We start from the raw sequence: 8,702 nt of genomic DNA, 5'->3' as shown, positions 1-8,702 counted from the left end.
TCCCTTTGGTATCAACGTCTGGGTCGGAATATTGGGCGACAAATATTTGGCCCATACATATTGCCTGACCAGTTGACTGCGCATAGGTATCATGCATTTCTCTCAAACTGTCTGCCTGATGCGCCGGAAGATGTTCCACTATATGTTTGGCAGAGTATATGGTTCCAACATAATGGTGTATCTCCATGCTCTGGAATTAATGTGCGTCAGTATTTAGACAGAACATATCCAGGGAAATGGCTTAGAAGTGGAGGTCCAGTTGTAGGGCCACCACATACACCTGACCTAAATTCCTTGGATTTATTCTTGTGTGGACACCTGAACGAGCACGTGTACTTAACTCTGCCGGCGAATGTGGAAGAATTGGTAGTGCGTGTTCATGCTACTCTTGTTACTGTGGACGCTGTTTTGCTGTGAAGAGTCCAGAGCTGTATGATCCTGCAGATTGCGCACTGTTTGGAAGTGCAGGGAGGTCGCTTTGAGCATCTGTTGTTCTGAGGACAACATATTCTGTTGTGAAGGTCATGCTGTCATTAATACAGACATTATTAGTGTCACTGGGTGCTAATGTGCGACATCTGAGCGGTCAGGTACATGTAGTGACAATGACAAGTAAATGTTGGGTTATTGTACAATGCTATCATCTTTAGCATCTCGAAATTGATATTGTTTTTATAGTTATTCTGTCCTATGACAGGTCATTTGCTTCAGTTGTCTATTTCTTATTTGTCTAATCACGTATCTGTTATGTTCAGCATTACAGAACGTTGACCGAGCGAGGTGACGCAGTGGTTAGCACACTGGACTCGCATTCGGAAGGACGGTGGTTCAATCCCGCATCCGGCCATCCTGATTTAGGTTCTCCGTGATCTCCCTAGATCACTCCCGGCAAATGCCAGGATGGTTCCTTTGAAAGGGCACGGCCGACTTCCTTCCCCATCCTTCCCTAATCCTATGAGACAGATAACCTCGCTGTTTGGTCTCTTCCCCAAACAACCATCCAACCAACAGAACGTTGCAAATTTAGGATACATGTGAGCTAAGAAATGGTGTATATTACAGTATGAAATATCAGAATGAAATTAGCTAATGAAAAAATGCACCCCAACCCAGGATCGGACCCTCGACCTCCTACATTCCTGCATACTAACTCAAAACACTATCCACTGCACCAACTGCACAGTACAACTAACGTGGGCTGACAGAGGTACTTACGATACATGTGGTTACCGTGTTGCCAGACTGCCACTCTTTAATGTCCTTTTTTTGCCGGATGTACTCGCCAGACGAGATTTTGTTTGAGACATTTTTTTATCGCTGGTATGTGGGGAGTTGTGCTGGGAAGCCCGAGTGCGCGAATTTCGCTTCATCCTGTATAGCTGTCTGCACAGTGGTATCTGCAAGGGAAAATTCAGTTCACTGTGAAAATAGCAAACATCAACAAAGTAAAGGATTTATTAAAAACGCCATTCAGCGACAGGACTCTCAGAAAAAAAACCCTAGGTAGGACACTGCCGAACCTGAATCGCCGGCCGAAGTGGCCGTGCGGTTAAAGGCGCTGCAGTCTGGAACCGCAAGACCGCTACGGTCGCAGGTTCGAATCCTGCCTCGGGCATGGATGTTTGTGATGTCCTTAGGTTAGTTAGGTTTAACTAGTTCTAAGTTCTAGGGGACTAATGACCTCAGCAGTTGAGTCCCATAGTGCTCAGAGCCATTTGAACCATTTTTTTTGAACCTGAATCTGTAGCAGCAAACAAAAAATCGATGCCGTAAGTTCAATCCAGAAATTTACTAAAAGAAGAAATGGGTTTGTGGTTGTCAAGAAAGAAATGCTGTTTTTTGTTTTCCTCGTGTGTTATTTGGGGGAAATTTTTATTGGTGTAAGACCGAAATAACTGATATTGGGCATATATGGTCCAAAATGAAAGTACATGAAATGTCAAAGCGACACATGAATATTGTGCCTGTCTTTCATTTCTAGGCAAAATCAACATTCAGCAGAAATTAGATTCGCAGTATAGACAAACAGTTGGCAGCCACAACAAACGTGTAGAAAAGAATAGGTATACAGGGTGAGCACAAAGTCTTGCCCTGATTATAAAAATTTATAACAGAATAACCGTTTGACATAATAAGTTACATTTGATGCCGTTACATAGGTTAGTGTTACTAGTTTTTTTTAAGACCACTTACGTTAGTAAACCTCTGCGTGTGCTCCCTTGGTAGCTCGGAGAATGTCGAGACGGTATTCCAGTTCCCGCCAGGTGTTTCGTAACATGTGTTCTGTCACAGTACCCACAGCAGCTTTTATCCTAGTCTTCAGTTCAGTTAGAAGAATATCAACCATGGATAATTTTCGAACAATTCCCAACTTAGACTGAAATTTAGTCTTGAGTTTTATACAGAAATGTAATTCTTTGGCGATTTTGTAGCTTGGTGCGGTCTAGGTTGGCGCAAGAGGTCGTAATGGTTGGCCTTCTTTGTGTACTTCGGGAAGTCCATACAGTTTAGGAGCTACTGGGTTCATGTTGATGAAATGCTTAGCTTCATATTCAGGTATTATGCTTTTCTAGGTCTTGGTTAAGTTTTTAACTTCTTCGCTAAAGGTTTTGATCCCATCTTCAGCGAGGATGTAGTGGGAATCGGATGTGAGGAGTTGTTTCATTTACTCCACATAATCACCTTTATCATTAGAAATAAGGAATTACTTTTATTTGCTTTTGTGAGAATGTTGCTCAGAGTAATGTTCTTCTTTAATTTCTTCATTGTGTTCTGGTACATAGATTGTGATGCAGGAGTGTCTAGCTCATGCCATTTTTGCATTTCACGTCTTGTACTGTGTTTGGATAAATGCCTTTACTTATACTGTATTCCATATAAATTTTTAATACAGCTAACTGTTTCTTGGAAGGTTTATGGGAGAGGAATATTTGAAACCTTGTTAGAAATAAACAAAAGTCAGTTGAAAAATAACCGTTTCTTGTTACTGAACCTTAAAAAGTATCAATTTGAGGTATGAGACCTTGGTTCGGAAACGACTCAGTCGAAAGTTATAACTGAAAACGGTTCTAATACCTCTGACAGTGAATTTCTCCTACTCTGAGCTCTTTGCCTTCCTTTCTTTGGGAGGACGTAGTATGGACCAAAACAAGAAAAATGGGCCAGTAAACACTGGATGTAAAGTATGTATCTTAAGAGCAATGAGCACTTGTCCAGTAGAAGAGATGTCCAGTAGAAGAGATGTCCAGAAGAAGAGATGTGTTTCACAGTAGCAAAGATGAACAAGTGCTCATAGTTCTTAAAGTATGCACTTGAGAGCCCATTTTTTCTGGATATTTTTTCTTCTTTCGTTCCATACTTCCTCCTCTCACAATCTGGACAGCAAAGATCTTGCAGGAGAATAGGTCGACTGTCAGAGGTATTAGAACGATATTCGCTTACAACTTTCAACATGGTCGTTTCCGGACCAGGGTCCCTTACCTCAAATTGATGCAGTTATCCTTCTCCATCATCCCCGAAAGTTCGTAACATCATGTCGGAATCGCCCTGCATTAGAGAATCTTCACTTATTGCAAGCTACCTCACTGCTTGTCGTTTAGATTTTACATTTTTCAGTTTCCATCGTTTCTGGAAAACATACACTGAAGCGCCAAAGAAACTGGTATAGGCATGCGTATTCAAATACAGAGATACGTGAACCGGCAGAATACGTCGCTGCGGTCGGCAGCGCCCATATAACACAACAAGTGTCTGGCGCAGTTGTTAGATCGGTTACTGTTGCTACAAGGACAGGTTATCAAGATTTAAATGATTGTGAACGCTGTGTTATAGTCGGCGCACGAGTGATGGGACACAGCATCTCCTAGGTAGCGATTTTCCCGTACGACCATTTCACGAGTGTAGCGTGAATATCAGGGATCCGATGAAACATCAAACCTCCGACATCGCTGCTGCCGAAAAAAGATCCTGCAAGAATAGGACCAACGACGACTGAAGAGAGTCGTTCAACGTGATAGAAGTGCAACCCTTCCGCAAATTGCTGCTGATTTCAGTGTTGGGCCATCAACAAGTGTCACCCTGCGAACCATTCAACGAAAGATCATTGATATGAGCTTTTGGAGCCGAAGGCCCACTCGTGTACCCTTGATGACTGCACGACTTAAAGATATACGCTTCGCCTGGTCCTATCAAATCCGACATTGGACTTTTCATGACTAGAAACATGTTGCCTGGTCGGACGAGTCTCGTTTCAAATTTTATGGAGTGGATGGACGTGTACGGGTATGGAGATAACCTCATGAACCATGGACCTTGCATGTCAACAGGGGACTGTTCAAGCTAGTGGAGGTTCTGTACTGGTGTGGGGCGCGTGCAGTTGGAGTGATATGGGACCTCTGATACGTCTAGATACCACTCTGACAGGTGACACGTACGTAAGCATCCTGTCTTATCACCTGCATCTATTCATGTCCACTGTGCATCCCGACTTGGCAATTCCACCAGGACATCGTAACACACCACACGTCCAGAATTGCTTCAGAGTGGCTCCTGAACACTCTTCTGAGTTTAAACACTTCGCTGGCCACCAAATCCCCCAGACATGAACCTTATTGAGCATATCTGGAATGCCTTACAACGTGCTGTTCAGAAGAGGTCCCGCCGTACTCTTCGGATTTATGGACAGCCCTGCAGGATTCATGGAGTCAATTCCCTCCAGCACTACTTTAGACATTAGTCGAGTGCAAGCCTCGTCGTGTTGCGGCACTTCTGCGTTCTCACGAGGGTCCTACTCGATATTATGCAGGTGTACAAATTTTTTTGGGTCGTCAGTGTATCTTTCGTTCAGTTTTTATTTTGTAGGTTGTAAAACAGTAAATATTCTCTCTTTGAAGCCTACAGTCGTTAGATAATATAAATTCGTTAGGTAGATAAACATTTATAGCTCCATGTCAACTATAAAGCGCAATTGGTAAGATAACGCACAGCACACTTTTCTCCCACTTGCAACAGTAAACTTGCCCTATACTATACGACTGCAACTATTACTTGCCATAGAAACGGTTTAAAGGAATATTGATGGGCAAATATATTTCAATAATGGCAAAACATCGTAGTACATGACGGTATAAACTTCGTAAGTTCTTTATTGCCTGTGCTACAGCTTATTTTCTCAACACAAAAATTTATGTTGCAATAACGAAAAACTGTTTTTATCACATTTTGCAGGAGTTAATGTCAGGGTAATAACAAAACTGTAGCAGTAAAGAGTCAGTCATAGAAGCTATTTCGTGCTCAGTAGAGAAACCAACCGCTAGTTTATTGAAACTGAGACATAAGCGTTGCGCTGTCTTAACTAGATCTGGAACCTTATGCGGTCTACTCTTTGAAAATATGATGTTTTGTCTCCAGCGAATTTGTACTGGATAGGCTTAAAGAAATGATGTTTGAGATACACTGAAAAAGTACATTAATCACAAACATCTCGTCAACGCCTGCACAAGGACAAAACAAGTCCAACAAGTAATAGAAGTATAGGTTATGTGCTGCACTGTTAGTTCCAAAAGGAATAGCAACGCACATACTGTCCTGATACTGAAAAAATTGATATATTTCTGACGCTAAACTTACTTTTATGGTTTTGAATTTGCATCCCATACCACAATCCTACGTTAGACCTACAATTTATTCTATGAGTTAAATTAAATGCAACTGGAATAGAAGACAGCTGTAAAGTTGTGGTGCTCACATACCTGTTGGATAAAACCGGTTGTGCAGTGCAGAACAGTACTGAGCTTGTGTCGTATATGCGTAAGCATACCAGACCAGAAATTGGTCTCCCGCAGGATACATACCGCTGACATCATGGGACACCGTCCCCAGTCACGAGGTTGGGCTCAGTTCCGGGAGGAAGAGAATCTGCATATTTCTTCAGGCACGCCGCATCCAGCTCACGTAACTCATTGACACCGTACAGCTACCAAACAGCGGGGATGGTGCCTACTACGTTTCACTCGTTGTTCCAAATGGTGCAGTCTTTTTCTCTGGTATTAAAATTTGGGTGATCCGGAGGGGGAGGGGGGAGGGGCTTCGAGGTGGGACAGGGTGCCTGAGTGTTGGTTAAACCAGGATCTATACTTACAGGCCTATGAACATCGCTGCCACGATGGAAGACGGGGGTATCTGTAGAATACTCACCATGAAGATGCAGAAGACAGAGCAGCATAGAGCACTCACCATGAAGATGCAGAAGACAGAGCAATACTTGGTCAAGGCGAATGATGAATAAATATCCAGGTAGACGCTGATGAGACAAAATATTATGACTGCCTGCTTAACGGCTTGTTTGTCCATCTTTGGAACTAAATACGCCACTAATTGTGCGTGTCAGCGATCCTACAGTTTTTTGGTAGATCTGTGGAGGTATGTGGCATTAGATGTCTACGCACTGGTCTGTGCATATGTCTACGTCATTTAATTCGCGTAAATAACGGGCCACTGATTGTGTTCGTAGTGATGGCGCCCAATAGCGACCCACATGCGTTTCACAGGATTTGCATCACGCGAATTTGGTCGTCGAGACATCGATGTGGTTCTGGCTCTGAGACAGAGGCAATTATACTGGTGAAAGATAATATCGCCCTAGGGGAAGACACTAAGCATGAAGGGCTGCAGGTGGTTCGCAGCTGTCAGCAAGTCTTCCAGTACTACCACAGATTCCCTGCAAGCGCGGGGGAATGTCTCCCATAGCATAATACTGCTTGCACCAGCCTGCATCCGTGGCGCGCTGCACGTTTCGAGCCGCTGTTCACCTCGATGATGACGTTTGTGTAGCAAAAATGTGATTCGCCAAAGAGCCGACACGTTTCCATTGATCGACGGTCGAATCCAGATGGTCCAGTGCCCACCGCACGATATTGGGTCAACATGTGAACATGTAAGGATGGTCTGCTGCAGAGCTCCATGGTCAACAACGTAAGATAAACGATGTGCTTCGAAACACTTGTGCGTGCACCAGCATTGTGCTCTTTAGGCAGAGATGCCACAGATCACCATCTATGCTACTTTACAGACCAGACAAGCCTCCAAACTCCACGTTCTGTGCATTCTGTGAAGAGTCGTGGACGTCCAACCATTTAGCACCTAGTGGCAGTTTTACTGTCCTTCTACCTTTTTCCGTAGATGCTCACAATAGCATGTGAACATTCGACGAACTTTGCCATTTTCGAGATACTCGTTCACAGGCTTTGCTTAATAGTAATCTGCCCTTTTTCAAAAGCCGCTTATCTCAATGGATTTCCCCATTTGCAGCCCGTATCTTCGCTAGGATAATCCCCCGTCCGTGGCTGCTCCACTTACATACTTTTGTCACCGCATCACGTTCCGATAACGCCACCAGGCGGCATCCAACGTCGCTGTGAGCAGTGGTCATAACGTTTTGGCTGATGAGGGTATATTCTCAGTAAGATGAATGAATAGTACCAGAAACACGACGAACGTCACAAAACGACCTCTGGACTGAGCTCCAGCCTCCACAAAGTACAGGTTAAACGCTTTATTGTTCTGTCAGTGCACTGGACACCAGACGTAATTTGAGAAGAGGCAAAATTTTTGTCTCTCACTTGTCGTTTCTTTCACGGCTAGCAACGTTTTTTGGTGCGAAAACTGCAAAAATGCAGCATGGGTTGGAATCCTTCCTGTAGATGATCAGACCCTGAAGGTCGATTCACGCCGAAGGAACGGAACGTTAAAACATTCCGTAATGCATTTCAAATGAGGTATTCACACAGGCCATCAACAGAAAAGAAACGGAATAGAACGGAACGGAAGGTCAAGGTCGACGGTTCTAGGGAAAAAAATTTGACTTTGAAAATGTTCCATGACGACTTGGATTTTGTTTCAATTTGGTTTTCTTGCAGAGGGCATGCCAGATATACGAACTGGCGAGTTAGATCATCAAATCCCGAGATGATTTGAGGAGTCTTGCTCATAATGCTCCAAACGTTCTCATTTGGGGAGAGGTTTGGCGACCTTGCTGGCCAAGGTAGTGTTTGGCAAGCACGAAGATAAGCAGTAGAGACTGTAGCCATATGTGAATGGGCATTATTCCTGAAATGTAAACTCAGGATGGCTTGCCAAGAAGGACAACAAAGCGGGGGATAGAATATCGACGACATACTGTTGTGCTGAAAGGGTGCTGCAGATGACGAACAAAGGGGTACTGCTATAAAATGACATGACACTCCAGACCATCACTCGTGGTTGTCAGAGTATGGTGAGCGACAGTTAGGTTGGTATCTCACTGCTGTCCATGGCGTCTCGAGATATGTCTTCGGTGTGGTATCTCTTTGACTGGAGTAGAATTGTCTTCCGTGATGAATCCTGCTACGAATTGAGTCCCAATGACCGGGGAAGACATTTCTGGAAACGCCCCACACAGCAGTGACATACCAACCTGACTGTCGCCCGCGATATGTTCAAATGTGTGTGAAATCTTATGGGACTCAACTGCTAAGGTCATCAGTCCCTAAGCTTACACACTACTTAAACTAAATTATCCTAAGGACAAACACACACACCTATGCCCGAAGGAGGACTCGATCCTCCGTCGGGATCAGCTGCACAGTCCATGACTGTAGCGCCTAAGACCACTCGGCTAATCCCGCGCGGCGCCTGCCATATGGCCTGTCAAGCAGGAGTGATGT

Source organism: Schistocerca americana, chromosome 4 (assembly GCF_021461395.2).
Source record: "Schistocerca americana isolate TAMUIC-IGC-003095 chromosome 4, iqSchAmer2.1, whole genome shotgun sequence".
Classification (NCBI taxonomy): Eukaryota; Metazoa; Arthropoda; class Insecta; order Orthoptera; family Acrididae; genus Schistocerca; species Schistocerca americana.
The sequence above is the reverse complement of the archived record's forward strand: the minus strand, read 5'-3'. Positions refer to the sequence as shown.